Below are 23868 nucleotides of genomic sequence, written 5' to 3'. Positions count from 1 at the left end.
ATTGCCCTCAGTAGAGTGTTGTAGCGTCACAGCTCACAGCAACCTCCAGCTTCTGGGCTTAGGCGATTCTTCTGCCTCAGCCTCCTGAGTAGCTGGAACTACAGGCGCTCACCACAACGCCCAGCTATTTTTTTGTTGCAGTTTGGCTAGGGTCACGTTCGAACCCGCCACCCTTGATATATGGGGACAGAGCCCTACTCAATGAGCCACAGCCACTGCCCATATAAAAAAGTTTTTAAAAATTAAGAGACTTGGGTAGCACCTGTGGCTCAAAAGGTAGGGCGCCGGCCCCATGTGCCGGAAGTGGTGGGTTCAAACACAGCCTTGGCCAAAAAAACCCTCTAATTTTTCAATACTATTAATAAATAACAATAGAAATTTTAAAAAATTAAGAGACCTAAAAAATATTTCATCCTCTTGAGATTTAACACTGTAAAGATGTCAATTCTATACAAATTGATCTGGAGACTCAACATATTCCCAATCAATACTAATAAATTTTTAACAAAAATTAACAGGCTGATTTAAAAATGTATACAGAAATACAAAGAGCCAAGGCAAATAAGACACCTCTGAAGAAGAGGAACAAAAAGATTGTCTTTGGATATCTAAACGTTATGAAACTCAGTGATTATGATAGCATATTAGGCAAATAGCTGAACTTTCTGTTCACGCATGGATACTTATATATCAAAAAGTAGATACCGTAGATCAGATCTTTTTCAATAAATGATACTATCATTTGGATAGCCATAAGGGAAAACAAACTTAAACTGACCTCCAAGTTAAATCATACATAAATACGAATTCAGATGGTTTATAGTACAAAATGTAAAAGTCAAAACAATAAAGCTCCTATAAGATAATATAGAGGAATATCTCTGTGGATACAGGAAGCATCAATCATAAAGGAAAAGACAGTGCCGGGCGTAGTGCCTCACACCTGTAATCCTAGCACTCTGGGAGGCTGAGGCGGGTAGATTGCTTGAGGTCATGGGTTTGAGACTAGCCTGAGCCAAAGCGAGATCCCTGTCTCTAAAAATAGCTAGGTGTTGTGGCAGGCACCTGTAGTCTCAGCTACTGGGGGGCTGAGGCAAAAAATTGCTTGAACCCAAGAATCTGAGGTTGCTGTGAGCTGTGACACCACAGCACTCTACCCAGGGCAACAAAGTGAGACTGTGTCTCAGAAAAAAAAGGGAAAAGACAAGTAAACTGGACTAAATAAAATTAATAACCTTTATTTGGTTTTACACCTGTAGCTCAGTGGTTAGGGCACCAGCCACATACACCAAGGCTGGCAGGAACCTGGCCTGGGCCAGCTAAACAACCATGACAACTACAACCAAAAAATAACTGGGCATTGGGCGTTGTGGCAGGCACCTGTAGTCCCAGCTACTTGGGAGGCTGAGGCAAGAGAATCGCTTAAGCCCACAAGTTTGAGGTTGCTATAAGCTGTGGCGTCACAGCACTCTACTGAGGTTGACATAGTGAGACCTCTGTCTCAAAAAAAAATAAATAAAAGAACTTCTATTTGTCAAAAAGAGAGTTAACAGGTAAGCCACAAGTAGATATACACACACACTTTTTTAAATGGCCAGCACACAGTGACAATAAAATGTAGACCAACTTTTAGTCAGTAATTTATTGACCTTAAATCCCCTATAGAAAATATACTGTATTACTGCCTGAACCCGTGGCACACCTCACCCCATCACCCCCAGCTTTTCACAGCCCACTGACTTTCAGGGTTTTGCAATGTTTATGTTACCACCTGAATCAAGTTACATTAAGTTTGGCTTTGTGATAATTCACAGATGTCTGGTGTACCTTATTAAGTGTTCATCAAGCTTCACTATAAAAGTTTTTTAAAAAATCAGTAAGTATGTACACCTCTTGATCTACAAAATGATCAAAGAGACAAAATTTAAATATCCTTAATACATTAACATCTTGCAAATTAGTATAATATAAACACCTGAGGAGAAAATAGGCAGAGAATAGATATTAACAGTCCTTTCACAAAAGATACACAACTATCTAATAAATATGAAAAGCTGTTCAATCTCATTAATAATCAGTTAAACAAAACCAAGCAAGAAACCATTTTTAACCTATCAGGTTGTTAATAATTAAAGTAACTGACATATATCTACTGCTTTCTCATAGGTATGGGAAAATGTGAACTCATTCACAGTAGGTGGGAATATAATGATTTCTGGCCAAACTTTCTTCAAAAAAAAAAAATCATACCATTGAAGGTGGTATAGTCTATAAACAAGAAAAAAATTTTTCACAAAACTAAAGACTGGCCAGATTATTCCATGTTTTTGCTTGGTACTTAAAAAATTCACTAATCACCAGCTGCCTATTTGAAAGGAAAACTTTAGAATTTGGGGTTGACATATGTAATGAGATTTTTTTATGTCCAGTATTAACTGGTTCTTATAAGACACCAGAATAACCTTGTTATTCTAAAAAAAGCCACTAATGCTTCATATTTTTCTTAAATATACTTGGAGTTCTTCTCCCCAGACTAAATAGTACACCAGGCATCTCAAACTGTTCTAACCCAGATTTTCCTCTATAACAACTGATGTGAACAGGATGTTTTATGACCATGCAAAATTAAACTGCAATCTTTACCAATTAGCTGCTTGTATAAACATTCTGTTTCCCAAATAGAAAATCCACCAATTTCCAAACACACACTAACCTGAGTATACTCTTTCATGTGTGGAACAGACAAGTGTTCAAGATCAATGTGTCTAAGAAATTTTGGTTGCAGAACTGTATAATTCTATGCATACAAAGCTGAGTTTAAGTAAACAAATGTATGCTTATAAATATTTAAACATAACAATGTTTTGCTAATCTCTAAAAAGCAGGATTTGAGATGATTCTCCTTTCTTTTTCACCTTACCTCAAGTTATCTGAATTTCTTACACTGAGCTTGTATCATTCCAGGGACAAGCTATTATTTGTAGAAAACATCCTCTTCTCCATATCCCACTCCCTGCACCACATGGCATCTCCACCTCTGTCTCCACTACTTTTGAAGGCACTACCATTCTCTCCCAACACCTGGGTTCAAAATCTCAGCTGCTTCTAAGGCTTTCCTGACACTTGGCCAGCCAGCTGTCCAGGTTTATTCATACAAGCTGCTCCTTGGAAGTGGTCTCCTTTCAATTCCCAAGCCGCCTCCTCTCCTAACTTACCCCCTCCTCCTTCCAGTATCTTTTAGGGTTTTTGTTGTTGTTGTTTGTTTGAGACAGAGCCTCAAGCTATCCTCCTGGATAGAGTGCCATCGCATCACAGCTCACAGCAACCTCCAACTCCTGGGTTCAAGCGAGTCTCCTGCCTCTGCCTCCCAAGTAGCTGGGACTACAGCCACCTGCCACAACGCCCGTGGTTTTTTTTTTTTTTTTTTTTTTTTTTTGGTTGTAGCCATCATTGTTGTTTGGCGGGCCCAGGCTGGATTCAAACCCACCACCTTAGGTGTATGTGGCTGGCACCTTAGCCACCTGAGCCACAGGTGCCGGGCCAGTATCTTCTAGTTTTAATTCACCTCCCCAAAGTCTATCATCTTTCTCTTCCTAAAGTAAGCTCCTAGAATGTCCCTTCCATCACTCTACTGGTTCCCTAACCCCTATAGGCTCACACCCTAGTACTTCAGGTCTCCGCAGGAAGGCCCCTGCCTTTTTGTTCTCATCATTCCCTTTCTCAAAGCTGACTGCCAACCAAGGGCAACTTATTATTCTCTGACCAGTTAAGTATAGACCAGTGATTTTCAACAAGTGTGCCATGAAAATTTTTAAGGATCACTAATTAAATTATTTTTAAAAGAAGTTCAAAGCACTGTTAAGTATATTCTTTTTTTTATATTACTTTTTTAAATCAACATAATTTAAGTGTGCTGTACAAGTTTAACTATAGGGTTCAAGTGCGCTGTGAGATAAAAAAGGTTGAAAGACACTGGTATATACCAAATGGTTCTATATTGCTTGGCACAACACAATCACCTAGAGGGCATGTGTAAAACCGATTTCCTAGAGTTTCTAGATCAGTAGGTCTGCAGTGGAGCCCAAGGATTTGCATTTGTAACGCGTTTTGGGGGTGATGCTGATGCTGCTAGTCTGAGGACAACAGGCTGAGAAACACAAGGGTGTCCAATCTTTTGGCTTCTCTGTGCCATATTGTAAGATTTGTCTTGGGCCACACATTAAACACACAAAGACTAATGAAAGCTTATGAGCAAAAAAAAACCAACAAATGTCTGTGCATAATTTTCACAATATGTGCCACCACAGGTGAGCAAAAAACTCCTCACATAATCCACATGCAGCCTGCAGGCCACAGGTTAGCCACCCTTGGATCATACTTTCCTGCTTCATGACAATAAGCAATTCCCTTCGCATGGCATAAACCACAACCACAACTGAAATCCTTTCAAGATGGACCTCATATACCATCCCCTGTCCATGTAGTCTACAGGGATACTTTTCCCTCTGTGCAATCCAAATAAGATGTGACATGCTGTGATACGGAAGCCTCACAGTGCTTTATTTGCAATTCTAGTAACAATTATAGTTGGTCTTATATCATCACATGTGCTACCTTGACCTATCAGACAAGGTCATGAGGCTCAGAGATTCTCTTTTGGTCTTTGAACACAGATGCCTAGGACAAAACCTTGCAAACATCAAAAATGCAATTCATAACTTGCTGACTTATTACACTGAAGTAGGCTAAATTAAACTTTCAAAGGGACTTTTCTTTATTCTGTTATACACTTGACACTATAAGCCCTCAAATAGTAGCTAGTGATATCAATGACAGCAAAGGACACTAGTTCCCAAAGCAGAAAGGAATAGGACCCCACCATTCAATCAATTTACAAAGGCAGGAACAAGTTTCTTCAACCACTATGTATCTTGAAAGTCAATCAAGATTGCCAATGGAATTTTACCAAATGTATTTTCTGCATTTATTAAAATGATCTTTTAATCTATTAACATAATAAATTATATCATCAGTTTAAAAAAGAAAGATTGCCAATAGAGGGAGAGATAGAATGTTTAGTTTGTGTACTTTCTGATGCCATGTAAATGATATGGTAGGTCTGTATTACCTTCAGGTTTGTAAGTGCCCCCAAAAGTCTAACATTTGGTGACTAATGATTTAATTCACAGAAACTTGGGGAAAATAAATATTCAAATAGTAGAAATGAATAGTTAACAAACTTTAATCTTTTGTAGTCTCCAAAAGAAAGCAACATAAATTACTATAGCTACTTCAGAAAACTGTTCAGCATTATGGACATTTGCTATGGCCTAGCAATTTCCCTCCCTCCTAGGTGTGTTCCCAAAAGAAATATTAAGCATCTGCTCACCAAAGACTTATACAAAAACATTCTCAGTCATTTTATTTGTATTAGCCAATTAACAGGAAACTACCTAGATATTCATTAATAAGACAACAGATAAATTGTTTTACCATACAATAAAATGGAAATAAGAAAAAGATTCAGGAAATTTTCATTCTAATCATTGCAAACCATACTCACCAAATGAGAAATAAATCCACTGGAGTAAACAGTTCACATAAATATTTCTATCATGTCCCACTATATCCTCCCTAAGAAATTACATGAAATACTTCAAATATTAAGTTTAGAAACTCGGAAATTTCTATGGTGCATCCTACCAAACTATAGCCCTCTAGATGACAGGCCTCCTTGAATCCCACTTGCTAAGTAATAAGAACCTAGATAAGAGTTCTTAAAATTTTAATGTGATGAAATTTGTTTTAAAAACCCACTGTAAAAAAAGGACACCAGGATACATGTTGAACAAGGCCAGCTATGCTAGCTCCTGTTAGGAAATGTAGGCCTTTTCTCCGAATGCTTTAATGTTCCAATAGTTTCTTTCCTGGGTACCTACTACATACTGTTCCAGGCCTGGTAAAATCAAAAACAGAAGGAAAAGAAGGAAAATGTTCTCTGACCTCCTTGAAGGAAAAAAAATGTAATAATAATAATAATGCCAGGAAGTACGTTTTCAAACCCTCCAGGTACAACTATGGAATCACATTCTAGATCAGTGTTATCTAACAGAGTACTCTGCAATGGTGGGAATGCTATTCATCTGTATCATCTAACATAGTAGCCACTAGTCAAATGAGGTTACTGGGTATCTGAATTGTGGCTAGTGAAATGGAAAAACTGAATCTTTTCATTGCATTTAATTTTGATTAATTTAAACTTAAATGTCATCAATTTAACATCTAATTATGGCTCGACTCCCGTAGCGCAGTGGGTAAGGTGCCAGGCACATACACCAGGGCTGGCAAGTTCAAACCCAGCCCAGGCCTGCTAAACAACAATGACAACTACAACAATGAAAACAAAACAAATAGGCATTGTGGCAGGTGCCTATAGTCCCAACTACTTGGGAGGCTGAGGCACCACAATCACTTAAAGCCCAAGAGTTTGAGGTTGCTGTGAGCTGTGACGATACAGCACTCTACCAAGGGCAACATAGTGAGACTGTCTCAAAAAAACAAACACACAAAAAAAATCTAATTAATTTGTATTTAAGTAGCTACATACAGCTAGAAGCTACCATATCTGACAGTGCAATTCTACACACACTTCTATCATAATACTTACCATGGATACATACTATAGTTCTCCACTTATAAAGTTCTACTAGCTGTGTAACAGCTCCTGAAGGAGGAATAAAAAATCTACATTAAACGTATATGGCAAGGTTTTGATTCATTTGGATTTCAGAAATGCTGAAAATATAGGGAGGAAGTGTATTTCGAACAGAGGAAATCCAATACTATGTTCTCCTCTTGACGATGAGCAGCCTGTGGAGACTCTGACTATAATACATCCATGCCTACAATAGTACCCAGTGTACAGAAAGAGTTCAATTAAACATTTGCTCAAGAAAGTGCAAAAATAAGTGTCTCCTTCCCCACTGATATTCTAAGGACAAAAGATTTCACCTGCAACATTTGTATTCCCAGCACCTACACAGTGTTTAGAATATAATATACACTAAATATTTGCTTTTGTAATTGGTATGCAATGATAAGAATGGTGTGGCCACAGATGACATTCAGGAGACAAAAGCAGCAAAACCTGCTGACCAGCATGTGTAACTGAAGGGAGAACTACAGTACCATAAACAGAAAAAGCAAAGTCTGGAAGAGGAGCTGACTTTGGGGAAAGAAGCTAAATTTAATAGACAGTGTATGGTGTCTACTACTTAGAAAACTATATACTAGACGTTTTAAGAACTACAAGGATGTAACTTGCAAGTTGAGGATATGTTATACATATAACTGCAATGCAAAAACATGATAAATGCCTTAAGAGGGATATTGATGAAGTGTGGTAGAAGACAGAAAAGCACATTTCCAGAACTACAGGGTGAAGGTTAAAACAATACAGCATTATACTAAGGGCAGAAAGAAAAGGAAGATCGCCAAAGGCAGATTGTTAAAGAAAGCAAAGTATACAGCTGGGTGTTGTGGCAGGAGCCTGTAGTCCCAGCTGCTTGGGAGGCTGAGGCAAATTTTTTCCAAAAAATTTGTTTGTTTCTGTCTCAAACAAAAGAAAAAAAAAAGAAAGAAAGCAAAGTACGGCAAGGGAAGAAGGCTAGAAATGAAGTAGGAAGACTATGTCACAGAAAAGGGAAGAGTCTGAAGGAGGTCCAGACTATCAAATGTCATAAAGCAATAAATACCTGCCAAAACCCCCAACTGTTGTTACCATTCCCAGTCCAGTTCAGGTCCTATCTACTCTCAAATACTCTCAAACTTCTCCAGGTTCAAATTATTTCTCCTCCCTATGTATTCCCACTGTACTAATAATACATATGTCCACAGACAGGAGCCAGGTATTTTTAATTAAGCTCAGGAATTGGTAGACATAGCATAGTATCTTGGACACATGGAATAAAATATGTTCAATTGGGCTGCAATAAACATTCTGGTATAATAATCTTTGTTATAATGTGATTTTTGGTCTTCTAGATATATACCTAGAAGACGAATTGTAGGATTGAATGGCAGGTCTATTTTTAGATCTCTAAGTGTTCTCCAAACATCTTTCCAAAAGGAATGTATTAGTTTGCATTCCCACCAGCAGTGTAGAAGTGTTCCCTTTTCTCCCAGCACACTGTACCCCATGATTGCATTAATGTACACAGCTATAATTTAATAAAATATATATATTCAATTGAGTATAATTATACTAACGTATTTTCTACTCTGAATTTACAGATAATGACAGGTTATTTTTTGGATGGCACATCAATGAAAACTACATTGCAGCAAGATTGAGTTGTGACATTTGTTTAAGTGGACAGACCTCCTCCATTCGTTTTGCTGGGTACCAACTATGGACCAAACATTGTAAAGAAAAGCTCCTCAGAAAAAAAGTTAGTAGAAACAGTGACTGGGTTAATTAATTCCATGTGAAAAGTACTAAAATAAAGGTACAATCATGCTGTATAACATTTCAATGATGGGCCACATATACAATAGTGTTCACATAACATTAGTATACCATATTTTTACTATATCTTTTCTAAGTTTAGATACACAAATACTTACCATTGCTCCAGTATTCAGTACAATAACATGCTATACAGGTCTGTAGCCTAGGAGCAATGAGCTATACCAGCGATTTTTACGAGTGTGCCGTGAGAAGATCTTAGGTGTGCTGTGAAAATCTTTAAAGATAATTAAATTTTTTCCAAAACAAGTTCAAAGCACAGTAAAGTATATTCCTCACTCTTTTTTTCTTTGATCAATATAATTTGTGCCACGGAAGTTTGAATATAGGTTGAAGTGTGCTGTGAGATTAAAAAGGTTAAAAAACACTGAGCTATACTATATAGCCTGGGTGTTTAATAGGCTGTACCCTCTATTATCTTCACACAATGACAAAACGGTCTAATGACACATTTCTCAAAATGTATCCCTGTTAAGTGACATCCGAATATGTATGCAAGATGCTTTGCATGTTCAGAAGAGGTAGAAACTACCGGTGACTAGGGAGAACGGAGGCAACTCTGCTTCACAGAGATATCAGAACTGAGTGATTTGTCTCCAGGCATTCCAAGTAACAGTATCTTCTGTTACATTGGCAGGGGGAGTGTTATTCATGGAAAATGGACTTTTTGAAAAGTATAAATTGCATTACAAAAGCCCATCTGCACTGTGCACTCAAGTCATACTGGCCTCCAGCAAATCTCTCAACAGACCTAGACATCACAGTTACCAACTCCTGATCACCTCTGGAAAACAGACTGGGTGATGCCAAAAGCGCAAATGTTTTTGGCTATAGACTACTGTTTAGTTCAACTTCACACTTCTGCTCCCTTAAATTGTGTTGTATGCTTACCATCCAAAAGTTAGTTGCATTTCTTCCCCCAAACTGTCAATTCCTCTTGTAATAACCATTGCATGTTTTTCAATTAAATAGTATGCAAACCAATTAAAAGAAAGTTGTCATTTTTTAAAAAAATTACATTCGATGCTTTGGCAAGATTTAACAAAGGTGATGAGTCACTTAAAAAATGTGACTTTTAAAATAGATATGGGTTAGATCATGTTAAAAAAACAGGAGAAAACTAAAAATCTATCATTCTGCACTACATAGTTTCTAGATAATTTAGGTTATCTAAATTATTGTTCCACTTTCAAGAAATCAAAACTGGACCTACTGCTCAGATAGGATGGATTATATACAAGAAAGGCAACAATGAACTTCAGTCGGCTAAAAAGCCCTTGGACCTACATCAAAATACTGAGAAACATACGCTTTACAGCAAAATAGTTACATGTGCATTCTTATTCAATTCAAAGCTTTACCACTTTTTAAAATTAATTTTCCAGTTATGGACTCCGATCCATCAAATATGGGGGCTCCCATGAAAAACCTCCTGCTAATACTATTCCTTCAGTTCTCTGCAAAAAGCCACCTCCTGGGAAAATCCCCAAGAGTGGTAACCACACCTATTCAAAACACCCACAAATGTTGCTAGACTTCTATTGGTTTTTAATCTCAAACCATTTTTAAAATCAAATTCATTATAGATAATGAAAATTCTATTATTTTCTTCTTTTGGTCTTAATGCTCAAAATATAAAACAAAATAATATCAAATCATTACAGAGATAGATTTTATGAAGATAACATACATATGAAATGGTAGGCTTTCCCTGCAACAAAACAATAGCTGGGTGTTGTGGCAGGTGCCTGTAGTCCCAGCTACTCAGGAGGCTGAGGCAAGAGAATCGCCTAAGCCCAAAAGCTGGAGGTTGCTGTGAGCTGTGATGCCACCTATTACATAGAACAGTCTCCATTCTTAAGTATGAGTCATATGTCAATCAGATGTTTATAAGAGTCTCTTTATGTTGGAGACTTACTGTAATACTCCCCGTTTGTGAGTTGTATGTAACTCAAGGACTGCCTGTATCTGAAAACAAACTAAAGAAAGAAAATATATATGGACCAATTTTTTTTAAAACTCCAGTTATCACAGTCAAGTGCTAGACTGGTTCTAAAAAGGAAAATGATGTTTTAAACTCTATTTTAACATAAATAATATACCAAATACCTACTATCTTGTCATGTATAATGCACACTTTTTTGCCCAAATGTTTGAGGGAAAAATAAGGATGCCCATTATACATGAGTAGTACTATTTGTTATCAGTACATAAAATTTCTTGGACATGAGTGCATGATGTCAACATGGCAATGGAAGATCTATTATGCCAAGGAGATCATCTGGACAAATATTTGACCAAGAAAAGTTTTTTTCAGTTTGCCATAAAAGGTTAAGTATAGACCATAAAGACAAGTTATCTAGATTTGAATTCCAGCTTTGTTAGTCAGTACATGCATGACCTTAAGCAAGATTTTTAAACACTTTGTGCCTTAGTTTTCTCATCTGATAAATGAGATGAATGTTCATACCTGTTAGGATTGCTGCAAGTTAATATCTACAATCATTTAGAACAATGCCTGGCATGTACTATATTAATATCTAGACTTAGAAGCCATGCATTCTTATCTTTTTACTGCACCAGAAGAACCAAATAACAAATAAGGTTCTTGTTGGTTTTTTGCATTACTAATTGCAATCATATTACAGTGCCTCTATGCTTTGTATTAGGATATAAGTTAACACATTTTTGTGGTTGCTCTTATTAATAAATGTCTCATTAAAGCATCATTCTTCCTGCTTTGATTTTTAATGAACTCTTTGTTTTTTTGCAGTGACAAATGAAAGCAAGTAGAATCTACAAACCCAAGCAAATTATTCTTTAACAAATATTTTAAATCTAGGGCGGCGCCTGTGGCTCAAAGGAGTAGGGCACTGGCCCCATATACCAAGGATGGTGGGCTGGAACCTGGCCCCGGCCAAACTGCAACAACCAAAATATATATATATTTTAAATCTATTAAAACATTCTTTGGGCTTTATTCCCATGCCATTATAATCTTATAGTTAAATTTTTAAAGTTATTTTAAGAACAACTAATGTTACACTGAGCATGGTGGCTTGTAATCCTAGCAGTCTAGGAGGCTGAGGCAGGTAGAGTGCTTGAGTTTAAGACTTCAAGACCAGCCTGAGCAAGAGGGAGACCCATCTCTACTAAAAATTAAAAAAAAAAACTGAGGCAAGAGGATCACTTGAGCCCAGGAGTTCAAGGTTGCTGTGAGCTATGATAATGCCAACGGCACTCTACCCAGGGTTACAGAGTGAGCCTCTGTCTCAAAAAAACTAAAACAGGCTCAGCGCCCGTAGTTCAATGGTTAGGGTGCTGGCCACATACACTGGGGCTAGCAGGTTCAAACCTGGCCCAGGCTTGCTAAACAACAATGACAAGTACAACAACAACAAAAATAGCCAGGCATTGTGGCTGGCACCTATAGTCCCATCCCACCTACTTAGGAGACTGAGGCAAGAGAATCACTAAAGCCCAAGACTCAGAAGTTGCTATGAGCTATGACACCATGGCACCCTACCAAGGGCAACATAGTGAGACTCTTTCTCAAAAAAAAAAAAAAAACTAAAATAAAAAAGAATAACTAATGTTAAATATTCCTCATGAAAGTAATCATTTATTTATAGGCATAGTAATTATCATCTTGTCATGTGCATGATTCTATTTTGAATTTTATTTACTTTCAAGTAAAATATCTAAATAAAGCCCAGACATACACACAAAATTTCTTATACCATTATGTTAAAAAATGCTATAATTCCTTTACAATACAAAAACAAGTACCTAGATATAAACAAATAAAAATTTGAATTAAAAAAGCCACCTTATAAACCAATGAGTTTTTTTCCTGAAAATTTGGGCCAAAAACATTGGTAAGCATTATACATGACAAAATACAGTAATCACTCACTGCCACATTTTATTAAGTATAAAGGAATCTCATGAAGCCATAAGCACACATCACAGTCCTTCCTTAAAGTATCTTACAATCCAATTGTGAAACTGGAATACATGCAAACTTTATGTTCAGAGGTTAGAAGAGTATAGGTATTCCAATAAATGTTTACTAGATTCATTAAGAGTTAAACATCACAAGATTCAAAGTACCATGTTGGCCAGGTGTGATGGCTCCCACCTGTAATCCCAGGACTTTAGAAGGCCAAGGCAGGAGCTGACTGCTTGAGGCCAGTAGTTTGAGACTAACACCAGCCTGAGCAACACAGTGAGACCCCATCTCTACAAAAATAAGAAGTGGTACATGCCTACAGTCCCAGCTACTTGGGAGGCTAAGGTGGGAGGATCACCTGAGCCCAGGAGATCAAGGCTACAGTGAGCTATGATCACACCACTGCAGTCTCACCTAGATGACAAGAGTGAGACCTTGTCACAGAAAAAAAATGACAAAGTAACATAGAAAGATAATAGGCAAGATAATTCATTTTCATGATTACCAAATGAACTATACATCAAAAGGGCTATAAATTTTAAAGAAAAGAGTACTCACTTCAGACAGGGAGGTTGTTCTACACAGGAGATAGAATTTAAAATAGGTCTGGAGAAATGGGTGGGGTTACAGTTGTGGGAACAAAAATACTAGCATTAGTGTTACTATTTACTCTCTGTATGAGAAAAGACAGTAGTACTGGTGTTAATACTACTTACTCTCTGCAGTAAGCTTATAGATGCGCCATCTCCAATACTATACAGGGTTGTATCACTTTTACTAAAAGATCATATTTTACTATCCAAAACAACCAACTTTAAAAAGCTAACCACAGAATAAACTGAAACAGTAATCACTTCCTTATTCCATCAAAGTTGTGTATCTGCTAGTTCATCCACCTAAAAAGTTTTACCCTCAAGTCTCTGAGCATAATTATAATTGCTAATTTTTCCTACTTTAGGTGCCTATAAGCTAAGGCTAAGGCTCCAGTCACATACACCGGAGGTAGCAGGTTCAAATCCAACCTAGGCCTGCCAAACAACAATGACAACTACAACCAAAAAATAGCCAGCCATTGTGGTGGGTGCCTGTAGTCCCAGCTACTTGGGAGGCTGAGGCAAGAGAATTGCTTAAGCCCAAGAGTTCGAGGTTGCTGTGAGCTGTGGCACCATGGCAGTCTACTGAGGGCAACATAGTAAAAAGTGAGACTCTGTCTCAAAAAAAAAAAGTCCTACTTTACTAGAGATTAAAATGAAAAAGAAAATCTATTAACAACACAGTCATCCTCAGAATGCAACAAGTTATGTCACTTACCTTGGCCCAAAACTTAGGAAGCCCTTTGCAGCTGTTACAGAAACCAGAAAGGTAGTCTTGAAAGAATCAGGATCAGGGCAAAAAGTTAAATTAGCAAGTACAATTAGTGTAAGTACATCAATCTTCCCTCATAGCCCTTTCTCATTATGACTAGAACAATGTGTGTATCTCCTGACTTCCAAAGTCCTCCCTTACCAACAATTGACTCTTCATGCTAATTTTAGCCAGATATAATATAAAGGAGAGTGAGTAAAACAATAAGAGTAGAGATAAGATTTAGGAATAGGCTTAATATATCATTTAATAAAAGATTGTTTATTCATTCACAAGTATTTATACAGCACCTACTGAGGTTGGAAATATAATGGTTAGCACTTTTCTGCATCCCAATAGACCCTGTTTTTACCCCAGCCAGAAGCTAGGCAAATCACCTTTCAGGACCCCCATCTATAAAATGGAGCTAATAACTACTCTCATAGAGATGTAATGGGTTAAATGTGGTAAACCAACCTTTAAAGTAGTCTGTGCTCAAATACAATAACACAGTTCAAAGACTGAAACATTTTCAGAACAGCAGGTAAAAAAAAGAAAAGGCCTATAAATATAAAAATATATACAGTAAGCTAATATTTATCCCTGGACAGGAAGCAGCTTTAAACATCTCTGTCTCCCTCAAGGTATTTGGCATGCTGCCCTTCATTTAACGAGGGTTCGGTAAACACATGTGATTTTTCTAAGGTATGGAGTACTGTAGTTATTTTAATAATCTGGCAAAGAAGAATGAACAAAAAGAACTAGTATTTACTGCTGCCTGTTATGGACTAAGTACTGTGCTGGGCACTTCACCTATGTTATTTCATTTAATTTTCACAGCCACCTTATAAGGTATGTATTATTAATCCAAAAATCAAGAGTGGATTTTCATTTTCCAAGAATCAGATCATAATACATCTAAACCTTAAAAAATGAGCAACCTATCTTACATTTGGCAGTGTTCACTTATTTCATGTTCAAAGAATTAAGGAAACCCTACCAAAGGGTATTGGGGGGGGGGGAACCCATCATTAACATGAAAAGAAAATGCAGGAAAATATAAATGGCCAATAAATGAATCTTGTAAATGTTCAATCTTACTAGTAATTTTAAAAATCCAACAGAAATGAGAAATCCTTTGGCCAGACTGGCCAATACAATACAAATTTTTAACAGGCAACATTTCCTTCAGGCAAATCAGCAGTGTTTCCTCTGTGTTCTTTATAGGTGTGGGACATTCCCATGTGACTCATCTACCATCACCCCCATGATTCTCAAGGGGGATTTAAGGCCAGTGTCTGAAGAAAATGATCAAACGTGTACACTAATATTTATTTACTCTAAAAGACATTCTTGGCCATGATGTCTACAATAGAGAAAAGGGATCCATATGAGATAAATGGCACCGAAGTTCTACTTTAAAATAGTTAAACTTAAAACACATGTTTATCTTTCTTCCCACATTAAAACCCAATGAAATAAGAAAACAAATATAAAAATAAATCCAGAGCAGCCTTGAGAGTCTAAAAGGTGCTCCCAGCAGATAGATGGATGAGGAATTCCGAGGAATTAGGATAGTGATCAACAGTGTCAGGTGCAACAAAAATGTCAAGTAAAATAGGACTAAATGAATCCCCTAGATGCATCACACCAGAAGTCACAGGCAATCTCAGCAAAAAAATGTTTGAGCAGTGATGGTGGTGGGAAGCCAGAGAGCAACAGCTGAAGTTTGAGAAGTGAATGAGAAATAGATAGACTATGTACAGACCACTCTTTCAGAAGATTAGATGAGAAGGGAAGAAGGTTAGGTAGCTAGGAGAGGAGCGGTTCAGGGAAGGTTTTCTAGGATGAGAACCTTAGGCATAAGTTAATGGGCAAAGAAAAACAAAGGGATCAAAAGTGAGACCCCAAGGAAGCAGCAAGGTTACTCTATCTCAACACTACTGACATTTTAGACCAGGTAATTTGTTGTGGGGACTGTCCTGTGCATTGTAGGATGTTCAGCAGCCTTGCTGGCCTCTACCCACTAGAAGCCAGCAGCACACAAATCACCACCATCCCTCAGTTGAGACAACCAAAAATGTCTCCAGACCTTACCAGAAGTCCCCTGGGGGCAAAATCCGACCCTCAAACTGAGAACCACTAGGAACACAATGGGAAGACAGGGAATAACTGATGGAAGAAGGCTGCCAAAGAAGAAGGAGCAATGCTAAGGGCCTCTGACAAGGGACTGGTCTTCAACAGCAGAAGCATTTCATCTTCTGAGACAGGAGGAAAGGGCAATTTGGGGAAGGTAGGTGCTGATAAATTTGTAGATGGAGCCAGAAAATCAACCAGAAGGCTCAAGGTTTTTAGTAAAGTGGAAGCAAGGTCATGGCTGAGTATAAGCGGCAGGTCTGAAAAGAGGCTAAGGTTTGTAACAACAGGGACTGGTTGGAATAGAGCTAAATGAAACAACTGAGGTTGGAAACCACTACACTCCCTTCTCACTGAAAATGTTGAAATGCACCTTTCTACAGAAATCAACCACTATATACTGATTACAGTCCCAAAGAACTCATAAGTCCATATGAATTTCAACTGCATAACAGGAAGAACAGTCTCATGAGGTTTACCCAGGAAACTAATCCAGTCTTTTAGTAACACAGTTCCTATCACATATCTGAAGTGTGCACTATACAATCAACATCTATATGAACTTTTGGTTAAATAACTTGTTCAAGTTAGAGGATGCCTGTGGTTATAACTACTTCCTGGTTCTTAACTGCTTGAACTACTTACTATTAAATGAGATTGTTCACAGGACAAAGACCTGCTCACTCCTGCCCTCTAAACCAAGGGCTACAAACTCAAATAATTACAGAACCAGGAAACTGGAGAAGTTGCCTGAAGTCTGTACATGGGAAAGAAAGCTGGAGGTGAACCAATAGCACAAAGCCAAACGACACAAAGGGTTTGGGTGAAAAAGAAAAAACCAAAAAAAGCTACAGCCCAGAACCACGCATAGAAAAAGTGACCAAAGCAGAAGGAAAAACCCAAGAGCACCAGAGAACCATTTGAAAATAGCTCAAAAATTCTCCAGAAGCACTGAACTCCAAGAGTTCCAGCAGAGACAAATGCAAAACCACCCAAAAGAGCATCTCATAACACCAGGCATAGGCAAATAATTCCCAAATTGTCAAATACTGCAAACTACAAAAAAATAAAAAATAAAAAAACCACAACAAGCACAAAAAAATTGGAAGGAGGAAAGAGAGATGGGAAATTTTATTCCTCAATAAGTACAGCTAAGGGGCAGCGCCCTCCCTACAAAGGAGTAGGGCACCAGCCCCATATGCCAAAGGTGGCAGGTTCAAACCCAGTCCCACCCAAAAACTGGAAAAAAAAAAAAAAGAGTACAGCTAAGGCTCAGCGCCTGTAGCACAGTGGTTGTGATGCCAGCCACAAGCACCGAAGCTGTTGGGTTTGAGCCCAGCTTAGGCCTGCTAAACAACAATGACAACTGCAACAAAAAATAGCCAGGCATGTGGCAGGCGCCTGGAGTCCCAGCTACTTGAGAGGCTGAGGCAATAGAATCACTTAAGCCCAAGAGTTTGAGGTTGCTGTGAGCTATGATGCTACAGCACTCTACTGAGGTGACATAGTGAGACTTTGTCTCAAAAAAAAAAAAAACTACAGTTAAAAAAATAATCTGAAGGAGACTTGTAACTATATTTTTAAATATTCATAGAAAAGAATATGCCCTTGTAAAAACTGAAAAGCAAATTTGAAAGAAAATGAAAGAAATAAATTCTTAAATTTAAAAATATAAGCAACTGTTTTTTAGTGAAACCCTCAATAAATATGTCAACCTGAAATAACTGAAAGAATCAGATCCAGTTTTAAGGAGTTTATTCGAGTGAAAAGCTGGGAATGGCCATTTGGGAGACAATAGACTCCAGAGAAATGGAACCAGTATTCCAAAGTCAAAAGTAAATTCTTGTTTCTATAGGCAGAAAACAAAGAAATTTAGTGGAATCATAACACTTTCTATACAAAGCTGGTTTAGAGTTACAACAATTTAGAAAGTTACAGTTCGCTTTCTTTTCCTTTGGCATGTTTTAATTTCCTTCCCAACTTAAAAAGAATATATTTGACATTCCATCTTAAGATACTGTCTTTGTGAGAGAAAGATAAGAATGAAGTTAATCCATAATAAAGATCAAAAGTGAAAATGAAAGGGTCTTTCCTACAACCCTTTAGTCATTACCAACTTTTTATAAAACAATGCCAAGTAAGGAAGACATCTAACCTATGAACAGAGAAATAGCTGCCTGTCCTGTGACTCAGGCCCCATAATCCCATTCCTTTAAGGTCAAAATAATTTAGAGTTCAAACAGCTTAGATTCTGAATTACTTATTTTCACAATAGATTAACAAATAGACTATACAGCTAAAGAGAAAATTAGTGAACTATAAAGTAGATGTTGAGAAATTACCCAGTAGAAATGTGAAATATTAAAGAAAATTCAAACAATATGGAGGATACAATGAAAAATTCCAATGCATATCTAAATAATAATTCCATAAATGGAAAATGGGAGAGAAACAATATATTAAAAGATAATGGCTGAGATTTTTTTTTTTCCACAACTGAAAACACGATGAATCCTCAAACTAATGGAAGGAATACTCCAAAGAAGAGCAAGATAAATAAAACAAATCCACAAAAAATCTACAGATTGGAAACAAGGAAAAAAACCTTTTTTTTTTTTTTTTGAGACGGAGCCTCAAGCTGTCCCCCCGGTAGAGTGCCATGGCATCACAGCTCACAGCAACCTCCAACTCCTGGGCTCAAGTGAGTCTCCTGCCTCAGCCTCCCAAGTAGCTGGGACTACAGGCGCCCGCCACAACACCTGGCCATTTTTTTGGTTGCAGCCATCATTGTTGTTTGGCTGCCCGGGCTGGGGATTCGAACCGGCCACCTTAGGTGTATGTGGCTGGCGCCTTAGCCACTTGAGCCACAGGTGCCGAGCCAAAAAAAATCTTAAAAGTAGCCCAAGACAAGAGATAATTATCTACCTACAAAGAAATGACTAGAGATTTCTCATTAGGAAACAAGACTTGACAAAACACAAAATAATAACTATCAAAGTACTCAAGGAAAATAATTGTCAACCCCAAATTTTATACCCAGTTCAACAATCATGAGAAAAAGTGAAGACACTTTGAGAAACACCAAGACCAAGTTTACTATTAACAGACCCTTACTGAAAGAACTATTTGAACAGTATAAAGAAGGAAAATAAACCAAGAAAGAAGTGGAATGAATAAAGAATGGTAAGCAAACATATCTGAGAAACATGTTGGTGAGTAAATATTCACTATTTTTAGGGTTTAATGTGGCATAAACAAGGCAAAACTAACACATAAACATTAAAAGGAAGAGGGGATAAGGGTTAAGAGATCCATTCTAAAATCTTGGTCTTATTCAGGATGATAGGAATAATAGTTAGACTTAATATGTTAAATTTTAAAAGTAATCAAAATTTCTGGCTTTAATCGTAGAATAGAGCTGGACGAAACACAGCTACACCCCCTTACAATAAAAAATTGCTGAACCAATTTCAAATTTATGAATTTCTTTAGACCCAACACAGAGCAACCACTTGGCTCAAAAAATAAGTAGAGACAGTGCCTGCAGGGAGAGAGGAGACAACCTTGTGTTCACCTGGGGTAAACTGCAACTGGACATCAAGAACAGGAGTTCAGATAAAAGCTAGCAAAAAAAAAAAAAAAAAACAGTGAAAGCTGATGAGGCTTACTGAAAGGCCCCTGTGAAACCACCAGTCACAGAAACTGGGGAGACCCCTACCTTCTGCAGGATCTTCCTCTACCAACTCTCCCCAGGCACTCAAAGAGGAGAGAACCTGGAGGAGTGCCAGATTCTGATTGTGATGCAGACCTAGATGACATCACAACAGGTAATCCTGAGGGGCAAGACTCTACACTCAGATCCTCTCTTCCCCTATGTCCACTATGGAAGACAAGTCTTCAGAAAAACAGAGACCATACCCTACTCCTCCTACCCATCTCCAAACTAACAAACGTCCAAGAACAGTAACAGCAGAATACTACTGGGGGAAAGGACAAATCAAGACAATCAAGTTTAAAGGAGAGTCAAGAAATTAAGAATGGGGTGGTGCCCATAGCTCAGTCAGTAGTGCACGAGCCACATACACCAAGGCTGGTGGGTTTGAACCTGGCCCGAGCCTGCTAAACAACAATGACTACTGCAACAAAAAATAGCCGGGCGTTGTGGTGGACGCCTATAGTCCGAGTTACTTGGGAGGCTGAGGCAAGAGAATCACTTAAGCCCAAGAGGAGTTGGAGGTTGCTGTGAGCTGTGACACCATGGCACTCTACTCAGGGGCCACACCTTGAGACTCTGTGTCCAAAAAAAAAAAGAAAGAAAGAAAGAAAGAAATTTAGAATGGGACACACACTCCTAGTAAACCAACTCCCTGCCCAATTACAAAGTATTTCTCAGAGAATTTGAAGACTAAAGCACACTGAGGATAACCACCACTACCACAACCAAAAACAAACACAATCCAACTCCTAACTAGGTTAACTTAAATCTCAGCACTAAAGGCTTAGCAGAAAGAAGTGCCCATTTACAGAGATAAAAAATTATACACTGCAGTCTCCATTGTTATACACAATAAGTCAGGCTTGTGACAACAAAAAAAAATCACAAGATCTAAAAAAGGCAAAAAATAAAAAAGAGCACTCAGGAAAAGAAAAAGCTTATCAGGAACAGACAGAATCAAACAGATGTTGAAAACATCTAAAATGAAATGTGAAATACTGTATGTTACATATTGAGGGCTCTAACTCAAAAGGAGAAAAACATGCAAAATGAGATGGGTAATTTCAGTAGAGAAATTCTAAGAAAGAATAAAATGAAAGTGCTAAAAATGAAAAATAGTTAAGAGAGACAAAGAAGCCTTCAATGGGCTCATCAGTAGTTTCAATTCAGCCAAGGAAACAATCAGTGAAACTTGAAGACAGGTCAACATACATTATCTCAAAACACAGAGAAAATAGTGGGGGGGAAAGCTAGAATATTCAAGATTTGTGGGACACTATCAAAGTATCGAACACACTAGTAATTGGGACCAGAAAGAGAAGGAGACTGAAGAAATATTTAAAGAGAGAATGGTTAAAAATATTCCAAAATTAATGTAAGACATCTAACCATAAATCCCAGAGAATCAGAGAAAACAAACAGATAAATACCAATAAAAAACATCTATATACAGTATATATACACACACATACATTGCCACCATCACCTAGCACATATAAACTCAGGACTGAATCCCCTAAGCCTTGACAATGCCACTCCTTAAAAACCAAATACCTCTGTCAACATGACGCCCGGTCATCAAGTGGATTATACATGATTGCTCACAATGCTCACTTCTATACATAAGTCTCTGTAACTCACTGGTCAAATCAGGTCACAAGCCTATTTCCCAGCTACCAGAGAGACTGGGGATACAAGTTATGTGGGAAAGTAGGACTTATAATGTATGAAATCATCAATTTAAAAAAACTGGGCAACCCAAAATGGCAAACATCTACTACGGTATGCTAAAAAAAACCTTCCATAGCAAGGCGATGTGGCAGGCGCCTGTAGTCTCAGCTATTGGAGAGGCTGAGGCAGGAGGATTGCATGACCCCAGGAGTTTGAGGTTTCTGTAAGCTAGGCTGATGAGTAAAAAATAAATAAGTAAAAACAAAATCCTCCATCTAACTAACTGGCTATTGTATGATTGATGATTCTTTGGCGAAGTCATTGTATCCCCAAAGGGCATTTTTGTAGGGCAAATATTTTACCTCAGTGTGGTAATACATTTAAAGTCCAATTTAAGGGACATAAGTAGGGCAAGTCACATGATAAATAAGCAATACCTTTAGAGAATATTAGTTCTGCTTAATGGTAAATACAGGCATACTTCCTTTTATTGCACTTCACTTTATTGTGTCTTTTAAAATTGAAGGTATAGATGGGGCAGTGCCTGTGGCTCAAAAGGGTTGGGTGCCAGCCCCATATGCCGGAGGTGATGGGTTCAAACCCAGCCCTGGCCAAAAACTGCAAAAAAAAATAGTAAAATTGAAGGTATATGGTAACCCTGCATTGAGCAAGTCCATGGGCATCATTCTTCCAACAGCACATGCTCAATTTGCATCTCTGTGACACATTTTGGTTAATTCTCACAATATTCCAAACTTTTTCATTATTATTATATCTGTTATGATGATCTGTGATCAGTCACCTTTGATGTTACACTGTAATTGTTTTGGGGCACCATGAACTGCACCCATTGGCCATTCCCTGACTCTCCTTCTCCTCAGGCCTCCCTATTCCCTGAGACAATATTAAAACGAGGCCAATTAACAACCCTGCAATGGCCTCTAAGAGTGACGTATTATTCACTTTAAATCAAAAGCTAGAAATGATAAAGTGTAGTGAGAAGGGCATGACAAAAGGTAATAAGATAAGTGAAGAGGTAGGTTTCTTAGTCCAATTAGGCCAAGTCATGAATGCAAAGGAAAAGTTCTTGAAGAAAATGAAAAGCAGGCTTGGCACTGGTAGCACAGTGGTTACTGTGCCAGCCACATGCACCGAGGCTGGCGAGTTCAAACCCAGCTTGGGCCAGCTAACCAACAATGACAACTGCAACCAAAAAATAGCCAGGCATTGTGCGGGTGCCTGTAGTCTCAGCTATTTGGAAGGCTGAGGCAAGAGAATTGCTTAAACTCAAGAGTTGGAGGTTGCTGTGAGCTGTGATGCCACTCTACCGAGGGCAACATAGTGAGACTCTGTATCAAAAAAAAAAAAATCTGGGATGTAGCTTGGTACAATCATCAAATCAAAACAGGTAATACATAAATCCATGTTACTTCTTGCAATTCTCCCAGCTTTATATGCCCATACTTAAACCTGTGTCTTTGAATAAACACTCTGCATATAAACCTCATCCCCCATTTAGTGTCTGGGCCTCCTTTAAGACTCATCACAAGCACTAAGAAATCATTTCCCTTCCCAGTCACTTTAAGTCTATGTCGAGTGTACCTCTTCTGACATAGAGTACCAAAAACCAGTATTTCCATCTGAACACGTATGTCACCCGCATGGTACTTTAGTTGTCGTTTTCTGCCTCTTCTGCTGGTTTACAAGCTCTATAAGGGCAGAAAACCATAGCTTGTTTTTGCATCCCTATCACTTACCATATGATGACTGATAACTTTTCAGCTGCCTGAACAAGAACAGGTGACAAGATACCCAAACTATAACCCTAGCATAAAGTCAGCCAAAGACAGACCAGTAAAACTTCCTTTACTAACCCTGCACTCAAAAATGCAACTCTAAACCAAGGACAATAGCTCTAGATGTTAGAGAAACTACTAGCACATCAATTTCAAACTCTAAAATCTGAAATGAGGCAAATCTTTCAAAACAAATGTCCTGGGCTGGATAAAAAGTGAAAAAAGTAATGACCCAAGCGGACTGCAAACTCAAATTACTAAAAAATGGGGGGAAAATGATTAAAGCAACACAGACAGAATACAAAGTAGGTATAGAATGGTTTGGAAAGCCTAAGAACTCACAGCAAAAGCAAGCTAAGTTAAGGCTGCATCAAACTGCAACAGAAAAAAAAAAACAGCCGGGCATTGTGGCAGGTGCCTGTAGTCCCAGCTACTCAGGAGGCTGAGGCAAGAGAATCACCTACGCCCCGGAGTTGGAGGTTGCTGTGAGCTGTGATGCCACAGCACTCTACCAAGGGCAATAAAGTGAAACTCTGTCTCTTAAAAAAAAAAAGTAGATTCCAAAGGAAGAATCTGGGCTGGGTGTGGTGGCTCATGCCTGTAATCCTAGCACTCTGGGAGGCCTAGGTGGGTGGATTGCCCTGAGCTCAGAGATTGGAGACCAGCCTGAGCCAGAGTGAGACCCCATCTCTACCATAAAAAAAAAAAAAGCCGGGCGTTGTGGCGG

General features: G+C 38.2%; 1 protein-coding gene across 1 annotated transcript in view; it reads right to left on the bottom strand.

The window, feature by feature from the left end:
* Positions 1 to 23868, bottom strand: part of CDKL5 (cyclin dependent kinase like 5) — a 198420-nt gene that overhangs the window by 165564 nt on the left and 8988 nt on the right. The window contains exon 2 of the mRNA XM_003791877.3: positions 16301 to 16305. The gene's annotated coding sequence lies outside the window, so the exon portion shown is untranslated. The remainder of the gene's footprint in view (positions 1 to 16300; positions 16306 to 23868) is intronic.

Source organism: Otolemur garnettii, unplaced genomic scaffold, assembly GCF_000181295.1.
Source record: "Otolemur garnettii isolate 467f Iridium unplaced genomic scaffold, OtoGar3 scaffold00051, whole genome shotgun sequence".
NCBI classification, from domain to species: domain Eukaryota; kingdom Metazoa; phylum Chordata; class Mammalia; order Primates; family Galagidae; genus Otolemur; species Otolemur garnettii.
This window is presented reverse-complemented; position numbering and strand designations above follow the sequence as displayed.